The 13,582-nt window shown below is 35.6% G+C and overlaps 1 protein-coding gene across 3 annotated transcripts in view; it reads right to left on the bottom strand.

The window, feature by feature from the left end:
* LOC149410487 (multidrug resistance protein homolog 49-like) overlaps positions 1-13,582 on the bottom strand; it is a 195,297-nt gene that overhangs the window by 44,164 nt on the left and 137,551 nt on the right. The window lies entirely within an intron of this gene.

Raw genomic sequence — 13,582 nt, 5'->3', positions numbered from 1 at the left:
TAAATAACACATACATTCAAAACAAATCAACACACATCACTCACAAACACACAAGATTATTTTCATTTTATTATTTTTTAATTTTAAATGTATTATTATGTTTTTCGTATTTTTTATTTTAAATTTATTATTTTCTTTTCAAATTTATTATCTTCTCTTTAAATGTAATATGTAGATTAGATTTTCATATTATAAAATGAAGGCCTCAGCACGGGCAAGCCACTCAGTGAGGCCTACATTACTGGAAAACATAAATTGTAACAAAATAATGTACCAAATAAAAAAATATATAAAAAAAAAAAATCCGAGTTCATTGAACTTGAGTCACAGACCGGAGCAGAAATTAGTATGTTTTATAGTTCACAATTTATCTTGGTAATTATTTTTATCTTTTTACTCTGGCGTCCTTTCTTCGACGGGCGGCCATTATCAATTTGGTGACCAAAAAAAAAATTATTTTAGAAATATTTAGCTTAACATGATTAATGTTGCAGGTGGTCAAAGGAGGAACTAACGAACTATTTTATAAATCCATTGGTTTTCTGTCTCAAAATCTACACTAGCATCGCCAGCGATTGCAATGTTTATGGTGTCAATCTGTGCCATTTTTACACCCAAAAGAGATAACAAACTGTCCATTCGATGATTCACCGTTACAAATATTCCGGTTAGACTACATCTGCATTTGGTGACTAGATACGAATAGCTAGGTAGGAAAGTAGCATAAAAGTATGTTTATATTTTCTCTTATTTAATAAATCAAAACCAAAAATGCATCTGAAATCGTAAGATTTGTAAGTGGGTATTTAAAAACCTATCTCCTTAAAACTATATAACATTAATATTTAACGTAACATTAAAAAAATCTTTATTGAACTGTTAAAACGGCCACTATCTCGAAACGAAAACGGAACGTACACACAAATTTACAAACAGACTTAATGAAAAACGGTCAAATAATTGATACGGAGATGGTCTGCATAGCTTCCGTAAGCACTGATATCGTAAAAAGCCCATCTTTCTATCTCCAATTTCTGTGGTTAACTTAAAATAATTCGTGATCTCTGCTTTCGTAGATGGGGCTTAATTAAATCTCAAATTTTCTCAAGAAAGCTATACAAATACAATAATGGATTGAAACACCCGTTGGATTATCATTGGGTGTTTGGCGATATCTCTTGGTTCCACAATATGGCACTTGTTACTGAGCCTTCATCCCACCAAGGCAGAACATTGGCATCTTCGAATTTTTATAAATGCTGTGTTTTTTGTGAGCACGTTTTTGGCACACGGAAATAAAGTGTACCCACTTTGGTTAGGTTGACGTCGGTGTAGTTTTTTGTTTGCTTGTCAGTGCAAATGACTAACTAGGAAATGTTATTTATCATCTTTGCAGCATAAAAAAGGAACTCCTTGGCTTTTGAAGAAAAGATATTTCTAGGTGATTTTTTTGTATGTGACACCTCACAAGAGAGCACCTGTCTGTACAGTGTAATGGCATAATTAAGGTAGGCGCTGCAGGAATAGATTTATTAATGCAGGTCTTGAATAGGCCTGGATTATGTGAAGGAAGAAAAACAGATGCCCTTAGCTTGTTCCACATACGAACCGTCTTACACAAAACGAGTCGAAGAAGCGGCCCGTTCTCACGAAGCCAACATCAACTGTGAAGGGGTGTTCCGCTCGTGTACGTCGAGTTTCATGAACGTGCACCGGTGCACTGCTAGCTCCTTAGATCTGGCTCTATTAAAATATACGTAGAACAGACTCAGCATGCCCACAGTGCGTTAGAGATGCAGACAGACCCCCCTCATTTGTACAGGATCGAATAGGTTTACTAACTCCAAACATTTCGATGGAGGCTTAATTGGGGAGGGTGCTTCCATCACCAAACAGTTATTGATCTATTGATTGTTGTACGAATCTACGAATGGACAGATTGATTTGAAACATGTGGAATTAGAAGATATCGAACGATGTTTTATCGGATGGTCCTTGTTCTATGTACCGTTATGGGTTATCTCCAATGTCCGTTAGGAGTTGGTTCTAGATTGGACCCGGTTTTACACAGGTGCAAATGGAGCAGGCCGATCCCATCGGCGTTTTGCTGATAAGAGGAATACACACGAACAAATTTTATTTATTTATTTTTTTATTTTATTTTTTATTTATTAAAAGTATACAATACAGAATATAGTATATTATATAAAGCATTGTACTCCCAGGAGTTAATAAACTCATTGCGGGAATGATACGCATTACATGAAACATATAGTTGTATGTATTAAATGGACATATGATGGGACATACACAACATTATTATTTCAGATAGTCATTAATAAGTTGAAGTTTGAGCATGTTAGTTTGGGTCTTTTTACATTGACTTGCACATTTGATCTCGTTGGGTAGTTGATTATATTTTGTGTGAGCTATGTATTCTAGGGATCTTAGTCCATATTTTGTTGATTTGATTTTTGGTATATGAAGTTTGTTGTGATTTCTTGTGTTGTGTTGGTGTACGTCGCAATAAGGAAGTTGAGTGAAAAATATTTTGACTTATAAAAAATATGTTCATGTAGATCAAAAAATATCGATTCTAAATATATAAATATATTTCTATATTATTATTCTTAGAATTAGTTAAACGTTCTTGAAAAAGCATTCAATAGCAATATACTGTATACGCTCCACGATTGGTCGAAAGAATTCTGTCGTCACATGTGTCGTGACTTGTACGTACAACGGAACACCTATGGTGCATCTCTTTCTATTACATGAGAGATGATCGATTTAGATGAGAGAGGTGTATAGGCCAAAGGTTTATTTGGGTTTGTCAAATATATGTACGTATTTGTTATTATTATTATATGAAATGGATTTCTAAAGATACATATTCGTATAGTGCTTTATAATAATATGTTGTTTATTGCATAACTTAGATGTTTTTATTATTATACATGTCACATGGCATGTGATACACTTCAGGCCGCCGGCCGCTCAGAAAAGTCTCACAGTGAACTGGGCTGTAAACCGTTATTTTACTTTTGGTCTTTACTTTTCTGCGCGGTGGTCCTGAATTCGCGCGGGGAACGTCAACAAGTAACGACGGCGATACCGTATAAGTACCGTATCGGGCGTGAAAAGCAAATATTCTAACTTAAAATATTAATTTAACTATGAAATCTTAATCAATTTTCTTTTTTTTTTAATAACATCAATTATAATAGACGGTTAACATTGGTAAAAAAATTACTGGAATTCCTTGTTGAAGAATTAAATTTTTTTCCATACATAATGCGTAAGCGACGTGGTTTTCACAGTTCTAATGACGTCACACTACACCCCGCCTCTTACCGCTCGGATTCCGCTCGTTTTGGCGGGCTTAATAAAATTTAAACTTTGAGAATTAATTTAACTATGAAAACAAACTTTAAAAAAAAAAAAAAAAATACCAGTATTTAAGTTTGAATGCGAACATTGATAAAAAAAAATAAAAAAAATGGACTCAACTTCCTTATTGTAATAGAGTGTAGTGTTGGAATGTGCCGAGTGTTGAATTACTTGTAATATAGTTTTCGTTATTTCAAAAGTGGGAATGGTATTAAAAGGAAGTATTTGGGTGTTTCTGTAGATGTCTTTGACATGTGTGTCCCAAGGTAGACTGAAAATATTTCGCAGGGCTCTATTTTGGACGACTTGGACTTCTGAAATCATTTTTTTGTAGCAAATCCCCAGATTCCGGCGAGATATATTAGATGTGAGTGAATATAGCATGGTAAATCGATTTTAATAGAGAGGGAGGAAGTAACCCGCGAAGTCTATATATGTATATTCTTAGTGTGTCTTATATGACCACGAATACAGGTAATGGACATAAAAATCGCTTGGCAAAAGGTGTATGTGCAACTTTGAAATTTTCAGCAGAATCAGGGTGTAATACAAATCTTTAGCTATAAAACAGTATCTTTTAAAGTTGTTTCTTATATTTAATTATTGTTTATAAATTTAATGAAAAAATACTTTTTTTTTGTAGTTTATATAATTTTTTTAATTAATTTTAATTCTGCTCAAGCGCAACGCTAAGCTTCAATTTATGCAAAGAATATTTTGTGGTATTCATTACGTAAACCGATTCGTAGTAAAGATTAAGAAAAACGACTGCGTGGCTTTTTTCATACAAAACTTGTTTCTTAACTCATTTTACTACAAAATGTTGTAGCAATAAAAATATTTTGTATTACTACAAATGTTTTGAGTTAGCGAGGTGTTTTTATATTGGCACAACGGACACACGGACACACACCAGGATACGAAAATGTTCTAGGGTAAATATGGCGGTACAAGATTTTTGCTTTATTTTGACTCTCAAACCTCACCTCATTTGAGGTGGGATACCTCAACACTCCACCTCATTTGGGATGGGACACCTCAAAAACTCATCCCATTTGAGGTGGGACACCTCGAAAAAAAAAACTCACCTCATTTGAGGTGGGACAGCTCAAAACCTCAATTCAGTATTTGAGTACCTTATATAAACTCATTCTGAAATTGTATCCTACTCGAGGCGTCGTGCAAAATGCGTAAAGTGATTTATAAAGTTGTAATTGTTCCCAGTGCAAATCCCTTTTCTAAGATTGATATGCAATTCATAATATTGTGGTTATTTTAATTTCACGAAATAAGTAGCTAATCAGATGGTATCTCCCAACCACAGAATACTCCATTATCAGTTGCTTGCGGCTTGCGGTAAGAAGTGGGTTCCACTTTCGGAAGTGCAAATAATTCAGAGAAATTAACTTGCAATCTATTCATTGTTATTATTCTATCAGAGTATAAGATCAAGTATTTAGTTATCAGTCAGTAAATTAATAATAACATCAATAGCTAATATCAAACGTAACCATTGTTTAAGCAGTGATAATGGCAGTAATTAACTTTCCAAACATAATTAATAATTTTAGCGACAAATACAAGAATTATGATAAGGCAGTGGAAGACGCGCACTTAATGACTTCGAAAACTACGAGACTGGTGCCAGTGCAGTTCCATTGACACAGCTCTCATGATGGCCAACCTCCGATAGTAAAGACACCAAAAGAAGAGCAAGAAATTGAATAAAATCATCTCAACAAAGGTTTAGTGCGATTGAACGAAATAGTAATAGATATTTTATTTTTATTTTAGCCACTGTTGAAATCATTAAAACTTTTTAGCTTTAGACTACTTCATCGTGGCAATAGTTAAGTTAGATTTGATGCACAATTTCGATGTCATCAACGCAATTTTCGCTCAGCGAAATTAAAATGTACCCAGTTTTGCACAAAATCATAGCTTTATTTACAAAATACAATATTAACGAATATTTCATACATACCTATAATATTTTTATTCTGTCATTCAAGCAGAATCATAGAGGAGTTATTCTACATTTAAATTTTCTTTACCTACGACCAAATTACGTCCCATTGGAATGAATTTAAAATCTATTGTTCTATATTTAAATATCATTATTTACGACCCATGAATTCCGTTGTTCCATAAACGAATCTCTTTTAAAATCAAACCAGTGTAATTTTCTATTATTGTTCTACATTTAAATCTCATTTACGAATCATTCCAAATCAATGAATTATATCGTTCTTCATTAACTATCCTGCAGCCAAGTGGGGGAGAAGGTAGTAGGTACCTAAAATTTCTATCCTCCTCATATTAGCTTAAATACTTGACATATCATTTTAGTATTTTACATATTTCTCCGCAAATACATAAGTTACCGTTAATAATTGACTGAATAATTCGGATTTACTATAGTTTAAAAGCCCATAAGGCAGAAAAATGCATGGGGTCGTCGGAAGGTCCCACTTGGTTACAGACGTTTTGTTTGGCAAGAGTTAAAATCTCGTTTAGAATCAAAGCGTAGCTATTATTTTTTGTTGTTCTACATTTAAATCTCATTTACGAATCATTCCAAGTCAATGAATTCTATCGTTCTACATTAAAATCTCGTTTAGAATCAAAGCGTAGCTTTTAATTTTTGTTGATCTACATTTGAATCTTATCCACGAATCATTCCAAGTCAATGAATTCTATCGTTCTACATTCAAATCGCGTTCAGAATTAAAGCGTAGCTATTAATTTTTGTTGTTCTACATTTAAATCTCATTTATGAATCATTCCAAGTCAATGAATTCTATTGTTCTACATTAAAATCTCGTTTAGAAGCAAAGCGTAGCTATTAATTTTAGTTGTTCTACATTTAAATCTCATTTACGACTCCACTCTGTGTTGACTCGACCTCCTAATTGTCCTAACTCGCTTGAATGAGGTTTTTATACCTCTTTATCCCCAGCGTTCAGTTCGCTTTTGCAAAATGATATCGTGCTGAGCCTAGCTAACTCTGAACATCCCCCGCCCCTGCGATATTGGACACAGTAAAATAAGGCCTTCGCTTTGGGGATGATCTACAATAAATCCCTTAACTTCACGTTGTGTGATTTGTTAATTCGAAGCCCCCCCGCTATGGGGTGGTAGGTATTTAATGTCTCCTTTCTGTGGTAACTCCCGGTTCTTTTTAGCCAAAGTGTGGGGAAAACGTCCATCGACCCTCAGCGAGTTCTACAAGGAACGAGTACGTGTCTCACCTAACTTTCGGATACTGGACCCTATTACTAATCGACCTAACAGTTTCTATCATATCTTTACAATTGCCTTGTATCCCCGCCATTTCTAACGTCCCCGTGTTTATAAATTCTAGATTGTGACATAGAACCGTACCCCTCCCCCCCCCCTCTTGTGTACGGGCTATTAAACCCTTCGTTGAATAGTGTGTTGTTTCCGCATAAGTACCGGGACTCTCTCGTCGACCTCTGTAACGATGTACTGAAACTAGATAAATGGGTTTAGCTGTGGTTAGTAAACTTTGGGTGTTGCGGATGGAAGTGGAAACGAGAGAAAAGGAGATGGGAACGGATTGAATGACGAGAAAAGGTTTTTTTTTGCAAACTGGGTCGGCACCTCACTGCCCCAAATGAAATGGTCGCTATTCTTCCAAATGCAAAACCCCAAGAACCAATACGTGTCTGGCTTTCCCCGAGGTCTGGTCTAACTTCTTCTTATAGTCGCCTTGACACCTCCGGACCGCTCACGTCAGAGGGAGAGATAATGCACCTGTTGGAATATCCCAAATCACCCCGCCCCGCTTCCTCCAACGGACTACTTTACTGACTGTAAAAGGGGAATTTTTCATTGCGTCCCTTGTCATGATGCTAAACGCGTGCATGTTTCAAATAGGTTTGTTCTGGTGAGGCTTTCAACGTCCACTAGCCGCCAGGCCTACTATCCACCTCACGAAGGTTGCTGCAAAGGATCTCGAGGGTTTTCCAGTCGAGTTGCATCAACCTCCGGGTAAACCCCGCTTTAGTATGTGTTCGTCCTCCGATTTTGAACCCTCGTTCATCACGCCGACGTCCCCTCCACGCGATTTTGAAAGACTTGGAGCCCGTTCAATTAAACGCCTTCGCAGCGAACCAAGGCCCAAACATTCCAACTTGACATTAATTTTCATACTGCCTCTCGTGTCCTCTCATCCGACCCGGTCCCGCGAAAAGGGATGACCTCCCGAACTCTTCGTGATTCTCCATACAACGTTGACGCCCCGAAATCGCGTGATGAGGAAAGTAGAAAATCTTCTGAGCCGAGGAAGTTGTGTGCTTTCCCAAGACAGCTTACGGACAACATACTCCAACGGTGAGTTCTAAGCCGAGGCCAAAGGTATTTAGGAATTTGTTAGTGAACATATAAGGTTATACAAATATTATTAATTTTAATTTTTTATTTGTTTTGAGCACGAGTTGGTTGCAGCTAGTCGCTTCCATGTTGATTTGAGGTGCCTCTGCGCGGCCGCCAACTCGGTAGAGTGTACGACTTTTGTCGTCAGGCACGGACGTCGAGTGATTTATGGGGTCCCTTTTCTTCCTTTTGGTCGTGTGTCGCCACTAACTGCTTACAAATAAGTAGGTCATTGGCCTCGTGCTAAACACAGCTGTTAGAAGCAAGCAAACAGTTCTAAATGTGATACTATTTTATCAGTTGCAGCCCCATCTTCGTCGCAATTTTAACGTTCTGGAAATATATATTCATGCAAGATCACTCACCCAAAATCGTTATATTACCAGTCCAGTCGGGATATCGACGACATGTACATTAATCCACGTCCAGGGGCTGTAGGTAGGATGTAGAAGCCCCTAAGCCGTTAAGGGTTCGTATTAAATTCGAAATCGATTATCTATGTCACCCGTCTACTCGCCAGTAGGAACTATAACCATATTGGATCTAATTTTCTAGCTAAAATTTCTACTTTCATACGCCGCCCCGTAGATAGCACATAAATTACCGAATACTAGATTTCGGAATGTTTAAGCGGATCATTTCTTTCAATAGAATATCTCTTCCTCCCTAACCGTAAGTTGATAGTTGACATGCATAGGTATTTGTTGGCCTCCACTGTACCTAGTCTAGATATCTCTCCCTATCGACTATTTTAGAGTATCTAAGTAAGTATTTGCCGAGATCTACCCAAAACCCCCTTCCCCTCCCTAGAACCTTTCATATATTATCTGCCACGTTCACTTCGATTTTTTCCACTCAATTCTTATATCGTGTAGACCGTTAAAATCCTTCCCGTGTTCGCAAGGAAAACACTGTCTATACCCCCAATTCAAATGAGCAATTTACTCTACGTTTTATATATTGGAAATGAATTATTATTAATTTTGACCAGAAGGTCCACATGTGATTTACGAATGATGTATTTAGCTCTTATTAAATTCTACTCTCCGAGTAAACTCATTCGCCGCGTTTCTACACGATTTTTATTATTATTTCTTTTTGATCAATGTACGCTGTCTCTTCAATTTCACAAAATTTTTAGAACTTTGTCTTAGCCGTTTTCGTCAGGTCATTTGATAATTATTATGGTTCTCTATTTTTTTTCTCCTCTAATGGCACACGCGTTATTATTAAACATTACTGCAGTTGAGTTTCATCGTTCTATATTAGTCTGAACCAAGAGACTCCAACCCGTGAATTTAGTATCGTCTAATTATGAGTTTACCCTTTTTTTTTGGTTGAATCTAATTAAATTTTAAAACACTTCAATTATTTCAATTAATATTAAAACCACAACTTCACTATATTTAAAACTCTATCAGTTTAGTTTAAAGATAGCACACCAAACTGTCGCGACGTTAAGTTCTCGAAGACCGACTCCTACCAAGTTAAAACGAAAAAGCCCTGATTCCCTCCAAACAACGCTATTTAATAATGTTTTTTCGAATAAATCGACTTAAAATTTGTGCGACTTTCGCCTTTATGAATTCAAGGTTTCACTTCCCGTTAAGTTTAGAATTGCATAACCCCGTTTCAGGATTTTTGGCCCCCGCCTGCCGAGTTGAGGTAGACACCTACCCCCCTGCCGAGACGGGTACAGGCGTGTACTCGGTGACCTGACTTCCGGGCGCCCTCCCGTAAATGATTTTCGGCGATGTAGATTATTGCGCAAAATTATTTGATTATTTTTTCTCGTACGCGTGTTGTGTCCGTAATATTGGTTGATTTCCGGCCTATAGACTAGGTGTAGCTCATTTCTATATCGTTGTTTTCGAAATCTTTCCGAGAAATTCGCTATTGATATCGATAATATAATCGATAAATTATCCCAACTAACGGAAGCTTTTCACCTATTATGTCCAGCGCTTGCGCAATCCAGTATCCTTCCTTGTGTGCTGCCTTCTAGCATTTGATTGGTGTCTACACGATCCGTGGGTGATCCCAGGACACATATACCTTCCTCTCGGTGATGACATACGTAGGCATTCGTTCCAAAATTTGATTCGACACGTTTTTTGTAATTTCGCCTACCTGTTTTGACTCTTTTCGTGATATCCGCCGCATATCTTCTGGTAATTTTTCGTAATCCATCGCTGTCCACTACCCGAGTCGGTGACACCTCTTCCATCATGAGCTAAACTACCTTTCGGGTTTCTTTTCGATTCCTGGTCCTTTCTTTTCGGTGATCTACGCCCAGTACATCCCTGTTTTTACAGTTTTTTTGCGTCTAGTTTTAGCCCAATCCATATACTCTTTTCTCGCTTCATCCAGGAATTTCAATATATTATCCTCGTAACTTTGTTTACGCGCAAAAAAGGTCGTAAAATTTTGATCGTTAATCAAAGACTTCGTGACCCATTAACTTTTATGTCTTTTCTTAATTACCCCACTTGCATCTCCCCCGTGTTAATATAATTAGGCAATTTCGGCCAAACATCCCATCTTAAGTTAAAATTCGTGTCCATTGTCAACACTTGAAATAGCACTCAGAACTTCAGCGATCGTAAACAATTCTCGCTATGAGGATCACCTCGTAATATGTCTTCTGGACCAAAACATTCTAAAAAACCATCTTCTTTCGCCAAACCGTCACCCCCCCTGTTTCGTTATCGATGGTTGGGTATCGCTTCGTTTCTACCTTAGAATGCAAATTTATCGTCGTTCTCCAAGTGCCCTTACACGCATCGTGGGACCGGATCCCAAGGTTAGCTCAACAGTAAATCAACCTAGAGTGTTTCGTGTCTTTAGACCGCCCTTAGTCTCCGTGATTGGCGAAAAATTATTTAATTGATTTTGGGAATGATCTGATTCGTTGAGCTCCATCACGCCTCTTTTCAATTATTACGTGGTTAACACCTATTACCGACGTAGGTTTCTATAATAAAGCTTCTAGTATGTCCCAAAGATGTCCATAGTCTGTTCGTTCCTCCCTATTCTCTGAACGTATTTTAATTTATGAAAAAAAAATTCTTTACGTTCCTTTACCCCAAACAGGTCCATTACAACTCTAAGGACGGGTTATTTTACAGAATTTGAACATTTCATCAATTTTCAAAGTTGATTTTCAAGGTTTTTGAAGGTTCTATTCAAGTTCTGTTATTATTTTAGTTTTGTGAAACAACTGGCCAATAATTATATTAGAACAGAACTTGAATAGAACCTTCACAGATCGTGAAAATCAATTTTGAAATTTGATGAATTGTTCAAATTCTGTGTACCATTCTCGTCCTAAGTCATTAAGTTCTGTCGTTATAAAGAGAATGCGGTGATTTTTGCCAAAAATCCCACTGTATGCAGTGTTTCTATATGCAGGGTATTAACCCATATTATACGGAGTACCTACATAAAACAGAACGCTCTGTATATTGTATGCTTATATTATTTCGTGCAGGTCTTTCCTCGTCTGGTTTGATACCAAACAATATTATATTAGCGAATGGTAGCTGGTATATGCTGTGGAATACACAAGGGGAAAATTCGTAATTTATTCTCGTACTTACTCTCGGGGAATCCTGATCTCAAATAAGGTCGGTAGGTACCTGCCTAGTCATTTAATTTATTTTATCTGAGGTGCAGCGAATGAATTTAACTTCTGTATAGCTTTGTTCTAAGTGTGAGTAATAGTGAAGTCAAGTATCTTTCCATAATAATATCGGAACAAATAATAATTGATCAAAGTTTTTCTTTTATAAATTCAACGATATTTATTTATTTAACGCCCAGAGGGCTTTTACATGGTTGGTAGTATAATTTTAATTTGACAGATACTTTGAAACATAAAAAATAAGAATAAAATTACATTTGATAAAAACTATGCAACAAGTCATACAAACACAAGAAACAAAAACAGAAAATTACAGCTATTTGTAGGTTTACATGATGTGTTTAGGAGTATTGTTGAAATAAATGTTTTAAATGATCCACAAAACTTGCCAAGTTGGTATTGAATATGTCAACATCACCAAAGTAATGATTTCCCATGGTGTGAAGTCGTTGTATCGGAGAGTGGGCAATGTAGTTACGCTTATGTGTGCTGCTGTAGAATATTGTATTTTGTCGTGTTGTTACTGTGGGTGTATCAATTTATTAATTTAATATTAACGGTATAAATATACCATTAATAAAAAAAAACATATGACAAAGAACAAATGATATCAGAAAGTATATAAAATGAACAGAAACTAAATAGGGATATAGAAGTAAAAGATTCAAGTGCATGCAAAACGTATAAGTAGATTTTGGTTAAATTAACATTGATTGAAAATATATGGTATTATATCCTTCTTGTACCTAAATTCCGTGCAGTTAAACAGATCCGCTACATCTGCGTATCTATTGCTAATTTCCAGTAATCTAGGTACAAGCGAGTGTTTGAAATGCTCAGTCCTAGTAGTGTTACATTCAAACATGATTTTGGAACGAGTAGCTCTCGTAGGTACATGGAATTCAACGAGGTTAAATAAATCCGTTTTAAAATACCTTCTGATGGCGATACAGCTGTCACGCGTAATAATAATTACACAGCAGAACTGGTTTATAAATACATTCGTTTTTTTATAAATTTAATACTAATATTTATTTTCTTAAGGCTTTTACAAACATAATACACGTCGAAAATTTACAACACATATTATACATATCAGTACAATAAATACTTTCATATCATTTTACAAACATAATTCTTGTCGATTGAAACTAAAATTTGAAAACTATAAAAAATTCACTGTACCCAATCAGTTTTGATGTTATGAAATTTGCACACTTTTTTGCTTATTTTATTTCTTAAATCACCTTTTTTTTTCAAAATTGCTTGAAATCGAAGCTTTAAAATTTCTAAAATAAGCAAAAAAAAATAAAACAACGAATACAAAGTCATTTAATATGTAAAATAAATATTGAAAAATAGTTTAATATTGAAGAATTAAAATTCATTGCATAATCTTAATGCGTTACCAAAGTACTGCGAAACATTATTTTCCTTATTCAAACTATAATAAATGTAGACGCACTGTCTTAAATAAATGACACAATTCTGAGAACATTCTTTCAAAAATTTCCCGCTGAAAGGAGGCAAATTACATAATCCTAATTCTGCATCGTTCCGAGAACCTCTGACCTCCATCTGGCAAAACTCTATTCCGTATAACGAGTTTTTTCATTATCGTTATTATGAAACCGATAAGGTTGTTTCAATTATTAACCTTTTAAAATTACCTAATGACGCACTGTTCAAATTTAGAATTAAAATAATTTCTTGCTAAAATATATTATCGGTAGGTTATCTGGATTTTGTATGGATTTGAAAAGTTTAATTTTAAATTTGTATCAATATAACGATGGATGAGTTCAAATTTTTAAAATTTTAAGTTTTTACATTCTCACAAAGGATGTTGTTACTAGTGCAGACCTGTGAAAGATAGTGATGGATAGTCTGAATTCTCCACAAATCAATTCCAATTTTGAAAATGGCAAATAATAATAATATTATGTAGGTAAGATATTATTCTTGTTTCGCTTGTCTGAATTTTCCAAACAATCGCTTCCAATTTTGAAAATGATAACACAATTTAAAGCAAAAAATGTAGAGTTCATTGAACCGGAGTTACAGACAGAGCCACAACTGAAATTAGTATTTTTAATAAAAAAATTGTTGCATGTAGGTTCGGTCACATAAAAATATATTTGTGCACACCGA

This window comes from Hesperophylax consimilis, chromosome 27, assembly GCF_061612785.1.
Source record: "Hesperophylax consimilis isolate HC1 chromosome 27, BYU_Hcon_1.0, whole genome shotgun sequence".
NCBI lineage: Eukaryota > Metazoa > Arthropoda > Insecta > Trichoptera > Limnephilidae > Hesperophylax > Hesperophylax consimilis.
Note: the sequence above shows the minus strand (reverse complement) of the source record. Positions and strands in the feature narration are given on the sequence as shown.